Source organism: Protomyctophum parallelum (assembly GCF_964188405.1).
Source record: "Protomyctophum parallelum genome assembly, chromosome: 15".
In the NCBI taxonomy this organism is placed as follows: domain Eukaryota; kingdom Metazoa; phylum Chordata; class Actinopteri; order Myctophiformes; family Myctophidae; genus Protomyctophum; species Protomyctophum parallelum.
In genome coordinates this window covers 14,428,022-14,448,087 of record NC_139710.1, presented here as the reverse complement: position 1 = coordinate 14,448,087, position 20,066 = coordinate 14,428,022, and the positions used below count along the sequence as shown (strand labels likewise).

Here is a 20,066-nt window from a genome sequence, read left to right as displayed (position 1 = left end):
AGCCCACCTCTGAGACGTAGAGCAGGTAGACAAAAATATCACCATCTTCTAGTGAGCCTTAGTGGGAACTGACATGGATATAAGATGTCCATACTGTGGGGGTGGGGGGTGGGTAGAGACAGGCAGTGGAGACTCAATTGACTACAATCATTTTAGTTTTCACTGCCTTCCACCTGTGCCATGTGTGTGTGTGTGTGTGTGTGTGTGTGTGTGTGTGTGTGTGTGTGTGTGTGTGCTGATCGCATATTTCTGTCAAACTGATTGGTAGCTAGCTTTGGGATGGAGGGAGCAAAGGATGTGTTGTCTCTCTCTCTCTCTCTCTCTCTCTCTCTCTCTCTCTCTCTCTCTCTCTCCATCTCTCACACGCAAACACACTGGCTGGGAACAATATGGCCTTAAGGTGAATTGTACACTCCCAAGGCCACAGTCAACAATCCACATTTGCACGGCACACGTGCACACACACACACACACACACACACACACACGCACGCACCAGAGAACATAAATGATGATACTGTATATGTTTTAATGAGACGGGGGAATGCGTGCATGAGGCCATAGTTGCACCACCACAACCATGAATGTTTTATGGCTGTTTCACTATCAAGGACCACACCACCAATGAGGACATTTAACAGATTGTATTAACGAAAGATGCATGACACGATGAAGGAACGAACGATGAACTTTTTTTTATTTAATTTGAGCCGAGGTGGGGGGCTTCGGGGATCCGCCGTGCTCCCGGGCACAACGAACCCCCAAAAGCCTCATAATATGGAGATAAGATTCAGCAGCCTCCAGATCTTGCAGATCGATATGGACGCAGTAGCTGTGCCGGTGGTTGGATGAATAACCCGAGTAGTTTAATGGCGAGATGAACGCGAGAGTGTGAGTACGTTGCAGAGCTTATGGTGGAACCGTCGATGAGAGGCGACATGAACGGATTCCAAGACGAAGAGATGTTGTGCTGAGGGAGACGACGCTGACCCGGAGGAGAGGCACGCTGTGCCGAGGGGGACGGCGCTGGCCCGGAGGAGGGAGACGACACTGACCCGGGAGGAGAGGCACGCTGTGCAGAGGGGGACGACACTGGCCCGGAGGAGGGAGACGACACTGACACTGAGATGAGGGCAGGGGGTGCTGGCATCTCGGTGCCTGGCTCCCCCTATTGGAGCGAACTGCTTCTGGAGATGTGAGATGAGGGCAGGGGGTGCTGGCATCTCGGTGCCTGGCTCCCGTACTCTAGCGAGCTGCCTGTATAGATTGAGATGAGGGCAGGGGGTGCTGGCATCTCGGTGCCTGGCTGCCCATACTGTAGCGAACTGCTTCAGGAGGCTGGCGCTGGCATCTCGGTGCCACATTACCCCGTGGATTGAGGTGCTGCTCTGAGGTCACATGACGAAGGCAAGGGCCTTGATTGATGTCGCCTTCTTGGTCAGTTGGTACGGCCGACAATGAAGCCAGTGATGGCCGAGCACACGAACAATACCACTTCTGAACGACTGTGATACCTGCAAAACAGGAATGGGCTCGGGAAGACGAAGAAGGCATTGCGTGCTGCCACCTAAAATAGAGGCCTGACAGTTCCCTTCGACAGTATTTAGCGATGATGGCGAAAGAAAAACAGGTCTTTAATAGAAACTTGAGTTAAACCTGAACCCCGACTGCTGCAGCTGCAGGGGGTGCTGGCGATCCGGTGCCGATGACACCACCATTTATGTGTTCGCTTTTAATTTTATTTAATTTATTTAATTTATTTTATTAATGATTTATTAGTTTATTTTAATTTAAGGTCGAGCACATGACGCAGGCCGAACGAATCGTAGTTGAGGAAACAGCGGGAGGCTTGGATTATTTCTCTCTGAGAAAATAGCAGCGAGCTACCTACGACATAGACGGCGACGATCGATGGCTCTTGAACGAATTAAAACATGGATAGAGCGGTTAGGTTAAGAAGAGATTAACCTTGGGACGATACGAACCATCCGAGGAGTAAAGACAGTTTGAAGTGCCGATGTTTGGAACGGCCGTGTACGTGACAGATGACAGGAACGGGGAGAACGCATTCCTTCCATGGTCCATGGATTTATCTATACATGGCCTGCGACTTAATCTGAAAGCTACGACTGATGGGAGGAAACGGCTTAAGGTGATACGGAATGAATGAGCCACCGGCCGAGTAAATGTGTATATCACTGCACTGTCACGTATTTCTGTTGTGGAGTTGATGTTGCCGTTGGGTGTTCTGGTGCAGAATGGGGCGACGAAAGTGAGACGGTGACGAAAGCAAGAACGGGGGGAGAACCGGGGGTTGGATGGGCTTTATATACACAGGTGGAGGTGACCCGATTGGAGGTGGCTTGATAGGAGGTGGAGGTAGCTGCGTTGGGGGTATGGTCCTGCTCCTGAACTTCAGCTATGAGCTCCATTTAAACTAGACAATTTCATGCTAATTTAACCACTGTTCACCATGTAGGAAAGTACAACCTTCTGCTAGGAGAGAGGACAGGTGAGGTGAGCATGGCTCTGTGTGTGTGTGTGTATACTCTATGTGTATATGTGCGTGCGTGCCTGCCTGCCTGCGTATCTTGAAATAAACATTGGATTCCTGTGATTTATCCAAAGGGTCAATGCCTGAGGTTATTTAAACATCTAGTATATATCAAGCATATAGCACTTGTCTGAACCCTCTCAAATCTATCACACACAGAAAGTGGGAAAGTGATATAATGCTCCGAATACCTGGTTATATAATACCTGAATACCTAGACTATAGTTTCTTGCGTCTTAAAAGCAGTCAGACCTCAGATTGAGCTTTCAGTAGAAGACACAGAATGACAGAAAGGTTCCCACTGAGCATTTTCTTGGTCTAATAGACGTCTAATATACATCTCAAGGGTCGTCTAAAAATGGGTTAAAAATTGTCTAAAAATTAAAGGTTTTTAGCAGTCTAGGCTTAGATTAGACGTTGAAACATAATTTCAACGCCTATACTGTATATAGACGGTCATATAGAAGTTTAAAAAACTGCTAATCAATATCTAGGCTAAGCTTAGAGCAACAATTATAACCCATTTTTAGACGGACGTCTAATAGACGACTATTGCTCAGTGGGAATTATATCCTCATTTGTTTGCACTGGACCATCTGTGTAGATGTTTGAGCTAAAGTCATTTCACTATAGTATGCAACACCAGCACCCCTAGCCAGTAGCCACATACTGTACTCTTCCACACTTGACTCCTTTTCAATTTTGTTAAATTCTTGATACAAAATGTCAAATGGAGTTTGTTGTTTTAGAGAATGCCCATCATTGATCTTCAAAGGGAGACACAATAAAATGTGGAAGAAGGAAAACACACCCAACACACAATAGGACAGAAAGACAGACATTAGTGAAGCAGACGGAGAGACAAGGAGACGTATGGCATTTTAATGGCAGCCACAATATGAGAGAGCCAAGCTCCAGGGGCTGTGATTTCCTCAAACCATTAGACAGAGAGGCCTAGACGTCTCCTCAGATGAAACTGAGAGTAAGGGGATGGAAGAGAACAAATACAAGGGTGGGAACTGGGAAGTAAAGAGAGAGAGAGAGAGAGAGAGAGAGAGAGAGAGAGAAAGCGAGCGAGCTGAAATAGCTGAACTACAACCATACCACGCGTCTCAATGACGTATGACAGTGTATAAATCAAGCTTAACATGAGCGAAACTATTGCAGGGGGGTAAAAATCCATTTGATTCTATAACGTTGATAATATTGATAAACAAATTGTCTGTAATGTGTCCCACTTGGCCAATATGGCACACTGACGTTACAGCATTCCCCCGGGAGTGTAGCTAGAATACTGTATGGATTACATGATTTCCTGTTCCATCTACCCCCCCTCCCTCCCTCTCTCCATGCCTTCGTCGTTCACTACCTCTCCCTGCTCTCGCTGGGTTCTGGTCCCCTGGAGTCCCCCGACATTATATACGATGTAATGATGATATGGACAAGACTGGCTCGACTGTGCTTGAGATCAGCCAACCCTGCTAACGGGTGTACTGGCCCTCCTGCAGTGCAACATGCTCTCATAGCACGAGGCGGCATCAAGAGAGTTACAAAAAAAAAGAACATGACGTAGGCCTATATACACGTCTGACCGGTGGAATTAGTCAAGCCAAACCTTAGAGCTAAGTGAGACGTGAAAGCTGAATCCCTGCTGATATTCAATCACTCACTGGTTCACTCATGCTGATCACTGGCTTGCTGCTGCTGTATCCTTCTCTCCTCTTGCCTGTGGCCTTGCCTGTGGCCTGTGGCCTCTTTATTTATCTCCCCCTGTCTCTAACTACTCCTTATTATTTTGCCCTCTTATGTTGTGCTCACAGCGCATTGCATTGTGAAATGTTGTGTTGTCAAGCTACTGTATTACCAATGAGACTTTGACTAAATTTGAGATGTTTTGATTCAAGTCAAATTGTGAATGCAGGATTACAGAGTACTTCTTCCAGTTCTTTTCCTCTCTCTTTCTGTACATTACCATGGTAACAGCTGATTGAGGCTGAGGCCTTCCTGCTCTGATCTCTGTATGGTCACATGGACAGACACATTCAGTACTCTGTAGATAATAGGCCTACTCTGTCACAAGTAAAAGTCCGGAATTGAAAATGTACTTGAGCAAAAGTACAAAAGTATCGTCATCAAAAATGTAATATACTTAATGTATACCAAAAGTAAAAGTAATAGTCCATTGTACAGAATGTCCCATTTCACAAGTTCAAAATGTATAAAATCTACTAGATCTGCAAGCTCACAATGCGCCGCATTGAGCTTGGAGAGCTGTTTTCAAATGGCCGAAACCGAAAGGTTTAATTAAAAGTCAGACTGGGTGTGAAAATAGAGAAAACACACACACACACACACACACACACACACACACACACACACACACACACACACACACACACACACACACACACACACACACACACACACACACACACACACACACACACACACACACACACACACACACACACGAAGCAGTAAACAGAGATGGGGACATCGCATTTTTCATCTTTTCTGATGCGGCTCATGAGGCTATTATGGATTTCTTTGTGCTTTGTTTTTGCACAATGCACGTACATTGTGTAAAAGGCAAGAGCTGATCTACAGGCTGACAACGTGTCCCATCTGTGGTCTTGTACATCGCATAATGTTATCTGCACGACAACATCCATAGACAGAGTTATTGAACTTGTGGCAGGCAGCCGCATCCATATCCGAAATATATTCCGGGTGCAACACTTCTGTATACCAGAGAATAAAGTGGGTGTTTAATACTAGATTGATTGCAGATGCTCATCAATGCAAACTGCGCAAGCCGTTATGTTTCATGGCGTTTAGGTTTCACTTGGAATAGGCAAGTTATATACAAGTTTAAGGGGATAGGATAGATAGACATTATAGCGTATTCTTGGAACTGTTTGTGTGTGTGTGTGACGCAGGCTGACAGCATTGCGTCCTCTCCTCTCCACTGCAATCCATGCAGAATCTTGCAGATAAAGCTCTAGCCTATGTTTGAAAATGATCATGATCAACTCGGGACGGTCCACGTTTTTTGTGTGGATTTCAAACGATTTAAAACGCACTCTACTGTATGTGCAAAACTCGGAACAAAAGATACTCCCTTGGCGCGCCTTGGAAGCGCCTTGAAGGTGGAGCGCCTTGTAAATGAGCATGCTCAGAAAGACCAGAATGAACTTCAATCTGAATGAGTGTATAGCCTATATGAGTCCATCGCATCGCATTCAACATCGTACAAATCCGGCCAGTTACATCGGAATGGTTTTTAAATCGCATTGATCATTTTCATTCGAATTTAAGTTTTTGTAGCGTAGTTAAGAGGGAGTTTCAGTCCTCATGTAAAGGTACACTGTCTCCTTTCTTTCTGCCTCGTCTGCTTTATATTTGGATCCGAGATGTAGTGGAGTAGAAGTAAAAGTAGTGGAAATTGGAAATACCGGTACTCAAGTAAATTACAAATACCTCTATATTTTACTTAAGTACAGTACTTAAGTAAATGTAGCTACTTAGTTACTTTCCACCACTGCCTTCAAGCAACATGCTGTGGAGTAAAGTAAATATTGAAGTATTCAAAAGTACAAATTATGAAGTACATGTTATTTTTATTTAAAACATGGAAAGTAAAACTGCCAATATGTCACACTGGAATCAAAGGTATTGGTCTTTTGATATGGTTTGATGCCATTAGATCTCTAGGCCCTCGAACATTCGCTGTGACTGAAAGCTATTTTATTCTCTGAAGATGAAGTTACTTCATGAATATAGCAGAACTCAGAACCCCGGAAACCCCAAAGGTATCCACAAGAAGCTTAAGTCAGCTAGGCCTTTGTTTGTACATGTGCCACAAGAAAAGGTGCAGTCTGACTATATGAATTAAATCATTACAATATCGGGTCTATAAAAATTAAAAATACATAGTATATGACATCAAAGCATGTTTAAATTGTAACACCACCCAAATCTACATAGTAAATTATCGCCTATTATGTGAATAGGATTGGAGGGTCAACACAAGTCAATTTACTAAAATATACTTAATAGCTTGTGAAGTAATGTGGAAATGTGCAGAGCGAGAAAATGACAAGGAACTGAGTCAAATTATACAATTGTTTGAGCTACTGTAAGTAAAGAAAGGCTAATGATGATTGGGTCAAATGGAATGAACATGTTTGCAGGCCTTGACTGGTCACTCACACTCTGACAAAGAACTACTAAAATTGTCAGTGTCAATCTGTGTCAATTTAACTCTGAAAGTGTACACAATTCATGCAAAATGTGTACACTTTCAGAGTTACAAATGGATGTATTAAGCTTTTTACTTTTACTGTGTTCAGATGTTGCTAATGAAACTACAGCTGAGTGGGTTTAATGGCCATGGTTAATGCGGTAAAATCACCTCCTGGATGAGTGAACTGGACAGTTTCCTTGGCTTGTATGCCTCGTGCACAACTTTCTGTACTTATGTCATTTTGATTGAGAGTCCAATGAACAATGACAGACTATAGTATCCCCTGTGGCCATTGCACAAAAAATTGTGCTAAAAAGTAAAAACGGCCATAGTGACATGTGCTCAAATGTGCTGACATCATCACATCTGTGATGACGCTATGTCCGTTTTTAGCCCAAGGAGTGATTTTTGTGAAAAACTAATGCTTGGAATGATCAGAATCATGAAAACCCCCTAGTTTGACACGTCACATGCTACTTAAAGCATGATGACATTTAGATAGTTTTTTTCCTTATAGGGTATTATGCCAATTATGAAAATTGCTCAACATATGCAAGTTAGCATCCGGCAGTTTCTACATGCTGGGGACCCATACTCAACATTTCTAACATAAAACCTTGGTGTACTCAACATGCCTGGATTCACATTCTGGCAAGTGGACTAGTAAGTGATTTGTGTTTCTCAAAGCTATATAGCTCTATATTCTGGTCTCTTCGACTCTAAGTAAACAGAAGTGCATTTTCAGGTCAGGACACCAATTTTATCCAACTGGAACACTATCAAATTGAAGCTGATAACTCTTTCCCGATTGAATGAAATTGGCAACCCATCAGAACAATTATTTTATGTTTAATAAAGAGCCAGAGTGTCGGGGGAGTCCCCTGCCTGGCCCTACTCAAAAAAATTGATTGTTAGTTATAAAAGACATTATAAAACATTATCACTAAAATATTTATACTTTTTTAAATATTTATACTGCCCTGAATGTTATTATGCGTTCAGGCTCGGCAACCTAAGGCATGGGTGCCAACATTGGCACAGCAGAGGGTGATCACTGGCACACTGGCGAGAGAGAATTTTTGAGTGGTGCAACCACTCCTACATCCAGCAATGTCCATGTACCTAGGTAGTTAGGTACCTGTATGTGTACCTGTATGTATGTATGTATCCGTGAGCACGAGTGGTGTGCGCATGCGTGAAACCAACAATGGCCAGCAATGTCCGCGAGTGTGTGTACAATGCGCGTGCCATGCTGCGTGCGCTGCGTGCGTGCGGTATTGCACGTGTGTGTGTAGTCGCACGTGTGTGTGTGTAGTGTTTTATTAACGGTTCCCCAAACGGTTCTCATCAGTCGTCATTTAGCTCCGCTGTGTCTGTGCAATGTGCATGCATGCAAGCAGAGCCTGAGGTGACGTCACCCCACCTAAAGGAGTGTGTGGGGTCGGGGAGGATACGCCCACTGTTCTGTGCATTCAGCGACCACTCACCGCCGCGGAGCGAGTGATGTTGAAGAGATCACCAAAGTGTGGTTAACAGAGAGGGAAATGACTCTGAGGCTGAGCACGCAAAGTGGAATAAATGTTATGCTATAGTTCCCTGCAAAGGTTGTTGCAACTTGTACCAGTTGCACGTCCATATTGATGAAACAACTCAAAATCAATACGCCTACACGACTCCACAACTCAGGAGAATAATCTAGGCAAATCGCGTTTGAGAGCCATGCGGAAAGCCCGCACTCCCCGCAGCTCCACCACAGCCGGCGGGGGATGAGGATGATGCAAGGTTCACTTTCCCCAGGCTAGTAACGTTAGAAAATAAAAACTGTCTACAGAGCTTTTCATTAGGTGTATTGTACAACTGTTGTTAATGGTGTTAATTTAGAATGCCAATGTCTCGACGTCTTTCTGTCTGATATTTTATGAATCACGCCAAATCAATTTGTCTGCACTTATTTTTTACAACTTATAAGCAACTCAACTGCTTTTGATTTGGCTCTAAATAAATCGCGTGACTGTTGAGAGCCCAGCGTTTAGGTGCATATACCTCCATAGATTGATTAGCCTACTTTATAAACAGTTTGCAGAAAAAAGCACAGGAACGTAGCCTACAGTTCAATACAAGGTCTGCTAAAAGGATTTCATAATCCATCCAATTTGTTTCCATTAGGGTAAGGGGTCCTTCATAATAAATTAATCTGAACATTAAAGACATTTGTCACCACAACAATATCATTATTGCAATGTGTACTGTATTTAATATACAGCAAATTGCAATATACAGTACAAATTGCAACAATTATATTGTTGTGGTGGCTAGCTGGTGGTGGTGAAGTTTAAATAATAGTGCCACCTCATAATTGTAAAGTGCATTTTCAATAATTTAATTAATTAATTTGTTTTTATTATGTACTTGGTTAGGTTAGTTATAATATAAGCATAATTAAAAAAAGGGGAAAAATTATATTAGGATCCGTTAAGGGAACCGTTAGGAACCGGAACCGTTAAGAGGGATCCAGGAAGGATCCGGAACCGTTAAAATCCTAACGAATCCCAACCCTAGGCAGGGTGTGTGGGTACTGGAGCTCCATTGGCAGACCACTTCTGTCTTGGTGGTGTTGACAGACAGCCCCATCCTGCTGTAGGCCTTGACAACCACAGCAAGGATGGACTGGAGGTCCTGTGGGGAGTGTGCCACAAGAGCACAGTCATCTGCATACTGCAACTCAATGACCTGCTCTGTGGACAGTTTGGTCTTTGCCTGTAGCCTCCTGATATTAAAAAGGTTTCCATCCAGTCTGAAATCCACTAAAACACCACTGCTGGACTCAAGCTCCTTATGGAGAAGATGGGTAACACACATGTCCTCGGTGGGACAGTACAGTACAGTACAGTACAGTACAGTACAGTACAGTACAGTACAGTACAGTACAGTACAGTACAGTACAGTACAGTACAGTACAGTACAGTACAGTACAGTACAGTACAGTACAGTACAGTACAGTACAGTACAGTACAGTACAGTACAGTACAGTGAACCCCTGGGGACCCCCACACGGTAACTCTGTTTCTCAACTGTTTCGGACGCGGGCGGCCCGCCGGAACCGGGCCAGCGCCCTGGGCTCGTTCCTGTGGGTCTGGAAGTTCCGGGGACCCCCTGGGGACCCACACACGGAATTGCACCACTCACTTCACACGGGTGTGATTTTTCTTTTAAAATGAAATATTCCAAAAAAGGTTTAGTCGGTTAAATTAAGTCCACTCACATCTGTATGCAAATTACATCCTGCACATAATTCTACATTCATTCAAACTCACATTCATTGAACTCTGACTGGGTGGGGAGAGAGTCTGGGAGATAGTAGGTTATTGCTCTGAGTCTAATAATCATACATCCCGATGTGAAAGAAAATATTTCTAAAGAAGAGAAGAAAAAAAAAGGTTTCTACTTTCTATATGTGTATGGGCAATCAAAATAGGATGGAAATATAATACTTTTTATGTGTAGTGGTGTCATAATTAAACTTAATTGATATGGCACGCCAACTATCAAAAAAATAAAGACATGGCACTAAGGCCGGTAATGTAGATGTTGCAGCAACCTCAAAAAGGTTGCCGACCCTACATTGTACAGTATGTCCTTGTGCATGCTGTAGTGCTGTGCTGCATGTTATACAAAATGTTCTGTACATACAAACTCATTGAAAAGCTGACATATTGTACAGCCTTTCTGACAGCAGTTGCGTGTCACTGATAAATAGGTTACAAGGTGGTGAGCATAACATATACGCACAAATAGTATCTCTGTGTGCATGCATGGAGAGAGTCCCACATGGAGTTCCACCAGGTTGATGGACTATAGCCTTGCATCTCATCCATATCTGTATGCCACACACCCAATCCATCACCCCCATGTTCCTTGTTCACCTAAATCTTCCATTTAGCCATCTTTCCATCCATTTAACTCTTCCTCCTATGCACTCGAGTGTGTGTGGCAATCAGGGCTCGACAGTGCGACTAGGTACTCGCATTTGCGACTAAAAATATCACCGTGCGAATGGTAAAATTAGATTTGTAGCACAGGTGCGACTACAGGATTTGAACATTCAATCGTGATAAAGACTGTCTACAGCAAGTGCACATTCTATAGTCGTGGTTCTATACCTAAATTTATATTTCTGAACGGCGGTGTCGTTCGCCAAAAAGAGCAGAGCTACAAGCTAACAACGTGTCGAGGCTCAATGCGGTGTTCATTTGAAGATCTGTCCCCTTTGCTCCCACCGCCCCTCCCCTCACTGTGTTGCTGCTCCGTGCTCTTCCCTGTCACTGCTTGCTGACTGTCAGCAGCGGCAGACAGAAAATAAGTCAGAGCGAACTCAGCGGGATAGCATTAGCATGATAGCACAGATTCAGAAGGAATAGCTTGGACCCCGAAACGTTATTTGCAAAGTTTGTTTGTAATGTTCAAAGTTCAAACGTAACTTACTTTTAACCAAACGCGGTTGAAACAGCGTGCAGCCGTGCACGCACGCGCACACACACACATGGAGTGGACGGATTGATGTTCATCAAAAACAACCCTTGCTTACAAAAGCGTGTGCCCAGCATAAATGATTATAGAGCACCGAAGTCTGACGTCACTTTCAGTAGAGGGCGTCAGTCCCCAGGTTCATGTATTTGTTTAGTTTCATTGAAATCCCCATTGAGGCGATTTTAGATCGCCTCATATAACAACTGTGTTTGAAAAATAAACATGTCACCCCGGCCGCTTCACTCATATGGATATGAAGAATCAACTGACAGAGAAAACGCTAATGTTACTGCTGCTGAATTAGTTAGATTTTCGCTAGAAGCAGACTGTATCATAAGTGACTGACTGTTGCAAACGATACAGAGACACCTCCCTAACAATAACGCCGAGACAGCTTGTTTATTTTTGGACCACAACGCTTATAGTAGACGATATTAAGATCACCCCATGTTATTCTCCATAGAGAAATTACTTCCGCGAACCAGGGGAATCGTCGGGATGAGCGAGTTACGTCAGGACTTCGGTGCTCTATGCGAATGACCGAACTGGCTGGATTACCGTATCAATATCAGTCAGTCAGTCAAAGCCAAGGAGAATGTTACAATACTAATTCACCATCGAGCAGCCTCTGCACTGTCTGAATGTCACACTAACATAGTAACATGATAGAACAGCAGGATAAAACGGATAGCCTGTCTATCCATCCATGAGCAACATATTATCTATCTAGCTCTGGTCCATAGCTCTAATGTGTTGCACGTATTAGAGGTATGGAACAGAGCTACTATCGATCTATCTACAAAGTATTAGCATAAAAAAAATTGATTATATAGATTATATGAAAACAAACATAATGATATCATGATGAATATCACTATTTTGTGATAATTGCTGAAAAGATAGTGATATAATATTTTGACATATTATTTTCCACCCCTACCTCATATCACTTCATTAAAGAAAGATCACACCCATGTTAAGTGAGGGGCGCTCTTGTCATCATACATCATCAGATATCATCTCATACTGGCCAATCAGAATGCCTGTTGCCTGTGATTGGTTAGCTGATTTGCTCGTTTACATATGACATACATCTTCCCATCATACATCTTCAATGTCAATGGCGTTTAATTTATGTCATATTTAGCAGAATTTTGACGTCATTTCTCTGTTGATTGTCAATGGCTCATTTTGAGATGTGTGGGGACAAAGGCTGTATATAGGAGGGGCTAGCGCCCCTTAAAAATACATCATTTTTCATCGTGCTCCTAAAATAATTTGTGTGCTACTAGATTTTTCAAAATGCTAAGGCCTAACAAAAAAAAACTTTGGTTTCCGGTTGCCGACCGACTATTAAATATGCGCGACTCATATTATTTTATTGGCATTTGGTGAAAAAAAAACAAAAAAAAAGAAGCTCAGAATGCGACCGAGTAAGACCCAAAAGTTCTTTATAAAAATTAAAATTATCTTTGATGAGACCATTGGGACGCGCAAAGTCAAAATAAAGTTTTCTTTGGTCTAAAATATCACGTGCGCAAATGTTTTGGAATGCGTCATCGCGAGGAGACGCACAACCCAACACAACACAACAGTGACAACATACAGCATGGACCTGTGCACGGTGTCTGTGACTGTCCACTGCCCGTGCAAAGCACCGCAACAGATCATACGATTGAGTACAAAAACATTTGAAGACATAATTAAGGAGGTGAAACCGTGCCGGTGTCGGTTTAAGTCCGCAGAAGGGAGACACGACCGAGCGGATAAATGGACTATCATCTCAGCCGACATACTCTCCCCCCCCACCCTGGAGCCTCTAGGCGCCCGGGCTGGGCATGTTTGACTTTCGGTATCTAGCCCTGAGATGCGAGGAGGAGGAGGAGGAAACCCATTTGGCTCATGCTTCTACCCCGTCAGAACGTTAGCTTAGCCCCATGTGCCTTCTCCCTACGCTCATTCTGTAGCTCCGAGCTACAGAATGAGAGTAGGGAGAGGAGAGGGCACATATGGGGCTAACGTTAGCTATGTTTTTGTCTTTTAATAACTAGCACTATAGCTAGCTATGTTGATGCCAGCAACACGTTCTAACTTTTTATGTCAAAACATGAGCTGGAAAGCAGAGGTTGTTTTACGTTAGGCTTAGGTGGGTTGTTGCTGACGCCAATGTAGCCACCGTTACCTAAAACTGGATGGCCAATAAATGAAGTATGCGTGATTTCACAATGTTTACAAGCATGAAAGATTCATGCCACCCCAAAACACAGGCGCAACTAAATAAAATAGGGGGCTTGCAAATGTAGTCTTAGACCTGCCATGATTCCACAGTTCAAATGAACTGAGTTGCAGGCAGGAGGAGGCGCAGCAGTTTGACGTGACTGTGCATTTCATTACTGTCAGAGCCTTCTAGTTACTGTAAGACAGTACAATTTACAATTTAGGCATTTATCAGACGCTCTTAATCCAGAGCGATTTACATTAAGCAAGAACAAAAAGCATGGGAATACATCACATAAAAATAATTTATCATGAAACATGCGTATTAAGTATTCAACCAGTGTGTGGACATTCTATTCAAAGTTTTCAAATGTTTAGCTGTAGGCATGTAGTGTTATGTGTACTTGAACCATTCATTATTTAAAAGATGGTATTTCAGGCAAATATTGAAGTTATTAAAAAAGAAGCCTACCCATCCTTCCCACGAAAAAAATAAATAAATAAAATAAAATAAATTCCTTGCTACCCATCTTTCCCAAAAAAAAAAAAAAAAAAAAAATTCCCTACCTACTCAGCCCAAAAATGACAGCCTAAGACAGGCCTAAGCGTCGAGCCCTGGTGGCAATGTGTTGTTGTCATTCAAAAAGACAAAGCCGACAAAATGCACACGTATTCCATTGATATCTATTCATCCAGATAGAAAGTCATCCATCCAACATTTTGTGATCTTTTGTAATTGTGCATGGAAGTTGCATCGACAAATTCTATCCACAGACATTATACACATCACACACAGAGTCTCATAAGGTGAACACAACACCAGCCATGCTGTCACAGCTGGTAAAGAGAATAGGATGAAATTCCATGGACAGACATATGCAATAGAGGGTATGCGCATGCTTAAAGTGAATTGCACATCGAGTGGCAAATAGAGTGTCAAAGCAACATGCAAAGTGAGTTTAACATTGTTTAACGTTGTTTAATGCAATCAGGTAGGACTTTTCTGTTTGTATGTATGGGCTATCAAGGCCAGAAAGTAGTTTTTTGCCACTCAGTAGGCGTTCCTGCATAACTTCCTGGTTTGATGTCACGTGCATACCCTCTATAGGGGTTACAGGTGTAATGCTGTGAGGACATTTAATTAGAGCATTGTAGTGGTTATGCTCAATTCATCGGATGCACCTGTTACCGCTTTACTCTATTTATGCTCTGCTCATTTTTTTAATGCTGCCACTTACGAACCTGCAGTAAAGTTGAAACAAAAGCAGTACTGGTTGTCTGACTATGATTTCAGTGAACAACAAATGTTAATTCAAAAGAAGGAACCCTAAACTATAGCACTAGCAGGGACAGACAGAGGGAGAGAGAGTGGGAGATAGGGAAAGAAAAGGGCATGGCATGAACAGACATACAGTAGGTAGGGAGAGAAGGAGGGAAGGAGGGAGGGAGGGAAGGAATGAAAAAGGGATGGCAGGGACAGACAGACAGACAGACTGACAGAAGAAGGAAGGGTGAGCCGTTATTGATGGAGTCTGTGTTGTGCAGGATGCTGCCTCCAATCACCAACACAGTACCTCCAGTGTCCCATAACTGCCTTCTTAATAGACAATACACATTGGAATTCTTTGGATCCTCTCAGTGCTTCTATGCACTACATTATAGGCCTACCCATCTCTCTCTCCCCCTCCCTCCCCCCCGTAATCGTTCACAGGGCTGACAGCTCACTGATACCCCAGTGGATATAGCACCTACAGCAGCAGATTCACGCGGCACCCCACCAGATTTATTCCCATATTTCACTCCATCCATCAAGCAACACAATCTCATCTTTCTTGTGCCCAGCCTTCTAGCATCCTGACCCCCACTCACTCACTATTTTCTCCCACTCCCACTCCCCCCCCCTCACACGCATGCACGCACTAATATACATATATATATATATATATATATATATATACACACCTGTATATATATATATATTGCTGTGTATATATACTGTATATATATAATTATTATTCTTCTGTGCGTGCGTGCGTGCATACCATAAACACACAAAGCTGACCACAGTAGAAAACAAGCCGTTACAGTACAGTATGTCACCTCAGCTAAATGCCCTCAGTGGTCTGTCATCTCCAGGGTGGCAGGCAAGGTAAGTGGTAGAAATTGCCACCCATTACGAGCGCGGACGAGACCAGTCAGTGGTGCCTCTTTACAGCAATATATCAATAGCGTGTCGTATCCTCTCTAAGGCACAAGGCAATGACCCGCTGTTTTCGTTCTCTGGCTCACTTCGTAACGTGCAGCAGATGTATTTTCCCAGAGCCATCGATGTCATTAACCACATGAACTCTAGCATCCCTTTTTGGGCATGTCATAACAGGCAAACGGATCGATACTTTCACTGAAGAGATTTGGTGTAGAGGGGAATGTGGAGGGGGCCAAGGATAGAGCCCTGGGGACCCCGGTCAACAAAGTATACAGGTAGGGCCCTGGTCATCAGTGATTGATAACCAGTATACAGGTAGGGCCCTGGTTATCAGTGATTGATAACCAGTATACAGGTAGGGCCCTGGTTATCAGTGATTGATAACCAGTATACAGGTAGGGCCCTGGTTATCAGTGATTGATAACCAGTATACAGGTAGGGCCCTGGTTATCAGTGATTGATAACCAGTATACAGGTAGGGCCCTGGTTATCAGTGATTGATAACCAGTATACAGGTAGGGCCCTGGTTAACAGTGATTGATAACCAGTATACAGGTAGGGCCCTGGTTATCAGTGATTGATAACCAGTATACAGGTAGGGCCCTGGTTAACAGTGATTGATAACCAGTATACAGGTAGGGCCCTGGTTAACAGTGATTGATAACCAGTATACAGGTAGGGCCCTGGTTAACAGTGATTGATAACCAGTATACAGGTAGGGCCCTGGTTATCAGTGATTGATAACCAGTATACAGGTAGGGCCCTGGTTAACAGTGATTGATAACCAGTATACAGGTAGGGCCCTGGTTAACAGTGATTGATAACCAGTATACAGGTAGGGCCCTGGTTATCAGTGATTGATAACCAGTATACAGGTAGGGCCCTGGTTATCAGTGATTGATAACCAGTATACAGGTAGGGCCCTGGTTAACAGTGATTGATAACCAGTATACAGGTAGGGCCCTGGTTATCAGTGATTGATAACCAGTATACAGGTAGGGCCCTGGTTATCAGTGATTGATAACCAGTATACAGGTAGGGCCCTGGTTATCAGTGATTGATAACCAGTATACAGGTAGGGCCCTGGTTAACAGTGATTGATAACCAGTATACAGGTAGGGCCCTGGTTAACAGTGATTGATAACCAGTATACAGGTAGGGCCCTGGTTAACAGTGATTGATAACCAGTATACAGGTAGGGCCCTGGTTATCAGTGATTGATAACCAGTATACAGGTAGGGCCCTGGTTATCAGTGATTGATAACCAGTATACAGGTAGGGCCCTGGTTATCAGTGATTGATAACCAGAATACAGGTAGGGCCCTGGTTATCAGTGATTGAGCTGATTAAGATTAATATTCATACTGATACTGAATATTTCATGGGGAATCTAAATAGTATTTCCATTGTCGTCAGGAGTTCATCACAACTATGGATGGGTTAATGTCCATTTAACATTTAGTTTTCTGTGAAAATGGTCCTCTTATAAATTGGGACACACTTAACCATCATTCAAACTCCTCTAAATTGTTTGTTGTGTTTTCAACTAATTCGGTAAATAAATAAAAATGTTTTATGTCTCTTTTCCTCCAGTTTGGCTCCTCCCTTTTCTTAGTCCAGCTTCCTCCCTGGTGCTTCTGTGTTTATTACTAGAGCATGAATCGTGTGCACGGGGTGTGTGTGTGTGTGTGTGTGTGTGTGTGTGTGTGTGTGTGTGTGTGTGTGTGTGTGTGTGTGTGGCGTGCGTGCGTGCGTGCGTCCCAAACACCATACCCGATCCCTCAACTCAGGCGACTGAAAATCAATGTACATGTACTGTATCTGTGAATGTGTGTGTGTGTGTGTGTGTGTGTGTGTGTGTGTGTGTCTCTATATTGGTATGCTAGCTTTACCTCAAGACACAGAGAGGTCTGTGAGAAGAGAGGTCATGGTGGTTTATTAATATTGGTCTTATTGAAGTGTGACACGTCTTCGACATTCCATCGCTCTCTCATTTTTATCTCTGCCCTCCTCTTTTGTCCTTTGTCCTCTTTGTACTTTCCCTTTGTTCCGTTGATGTCCCTGTGAAATCGATATCAATCTCTTTCATATTAGCTGCACAGGATATCACTCTGCTAAATCTGTAGAAAGATATTAACTTCCTCCCGCCAGCATGTGTATTCAAACAATGCATTTTGACCAAAACAACAGTTTGTTGCCACATTAAAACGTGGTTTAGAGCTGTATTCCTAGAACTAGCCTTGGGTTTTGAAGAAATTAAGCAATGTGATTTCAACCGTCCCCTGCAGTTGTCACCATCCAACATTAATCTATCAACGTCTCACTTCCCTTCATCTTGTTTGTATTAGATGATGTTGTACACACGGTCACACGCACGCAGCGGTACGGTACGGTCCGGTGCGGTACAGTACAGTACGGTACAGTAGCCACCTGCATGGCGTGGCATGGCGCTAGAGTGAGACAGGCCGAATGCCGGTCAAATTCTATATATGAACCGGATTAAATTCAAGTTGATGATAATTCAAGTTTTGTTCTGCAAAATAATACAATTCAGAAATAAACATGTGTATAGAGAACCAAGAAGGTGCTAACTTCCTGCTTCTAACCACAGAAATAATCACCCTTGGGCCAAGCATATACGGTAGCTGATGGACTGTAAGGGTCCATTTGGTTTGTACACTCCCAGAGTTAAATTAATGCTCAAGATTCAAAAGCCAATTCCACCAATTTGACTGAATCTGAGTTCATAAACTGAAACACAGATTAAGAACTAACTAAAGCAGTTACAATGCCATCCTGGTATGACTCCTGGATAGCAAGCTAGCCAGCTAATCAGAATCAGACCACAGATTACAAGACTCATTGACTAACACCACCTTTGTTGCTGCTCACAAACACCAACTTGTGGGTTCCTGATGGCAGCCTGTCAAGAGGGCCAGAGGGCTAAACCGCTGAGTTGTATAACCCTCGCTATGATGAGCCCAGTTGTTTTCTCTGGGCAACAACAAGCCTCATACATTTTGGCTGAACCAAGAGTCTGCAGAATCCTGCTAGAGGCAGAGAACGAGTGCATGAGCAGAACAAGAATGAGAAAATAAATAAAGTGTAATAAATGCCCACACCCATCCCGCATTTCCTCCATCCCGCAGGAGAGGAGAGAGCTGAGACAATGGGATTAATATTAATGGGTTTTGTTTTGTTTTTTATCATACCCCAACCCCCCCCACAGAACCCCTCTAATAAAATGTTATTATTTTAATTTACCACTCAAGATTCTATTGACAGTCCAAACTGGCCCTAGTCCTATATGTTGTTTATACATGTATATGTATAGTCTCTCTACAGTAAGATATGGATAATGATACACTATTGAAACTAGGCACGCACGCCCGCACACACGCACGCACTTGGCAGTAAGAGGCTAGGACAATTTTGAGACCCAGGCCAAACATTGGAGGTGTTTCAGATTAACTGTTCTAGAATGATAAAGAGAAGACAAACACCCTGCTTGCACAGATACAGTATAGGCTGGAAACATTACATGAGCACAGCCAGGTACGTGTGTGCGTGCGTGCGTGCGTGCGCTTGCAAAATGGAAATAGAAGACGAAGGACAAGGGATGCAGACATACCACATTATACAGAGGCAACAAGATGACTTGTCCAAGCCAGCCATTATGCAAGTGGGTTTCATGTCCAGACATACTAGGCCTATAAATAAACCCTTGGCGCTATATGAATGGATCTGTATTCTGTATTGAATTAGTGGAGATTGGAGATGTGCGTTTATGATGAAAAGGACAATCTCACAACTGCCACCAGAGGATGTGCATGATCTTATTTTATCACAGCGGCTGGGTATTAGCAATGAATGGGCCTTATCACCACGCCATGGATTGCCGCTTAGCAACCAGTTACATTTTTCATAAACTCCAATCAACCAATTGTGCATCCTTTCAGTGAGCTAATTCAGTGCAATTACAGGATATCTCTTCTAAGACAAAAGCGAAAGCAGACGCTTCTGAACGCTCATTCAAAATTGTCAGACATATAATTATAGTATACTGTAACGCATACGACACAAAGCCTAATATCCTCTGATTACATGTTTGGGTTTTTTACTTAAAAGAAGAGAAAATAAGTTAATTACATCCAAAATAACCCCAGGACCAGCATTCACTCCTTCGTATGCGCTCAAAGCTCTAGCTATTGGCAAGGCTGTGGGGATCACGCAGTGTGGCGCTGCACCATAATCACATGCGATTAGATTAAACTCGTTATTGCAACTAGGCAACAGGTAAACACACACTGTGGTTT

The 20,066-nt window shown here is 43.2% G+C and overlaps 1 protein-coding gene across 2 annotated transcripts in view; it reads right to left on the bottom strand.

Moving 5' to 3' along the window:
• Positions 1-20,066, bottom strand: part of grid2 (glutamate receptor, ionotropic, delta 2) — a 765,355-nt gene that overhangs the window by 372,524 nt on the left and 372,765 nt on the right. The window lies entirely within an intron of this gene.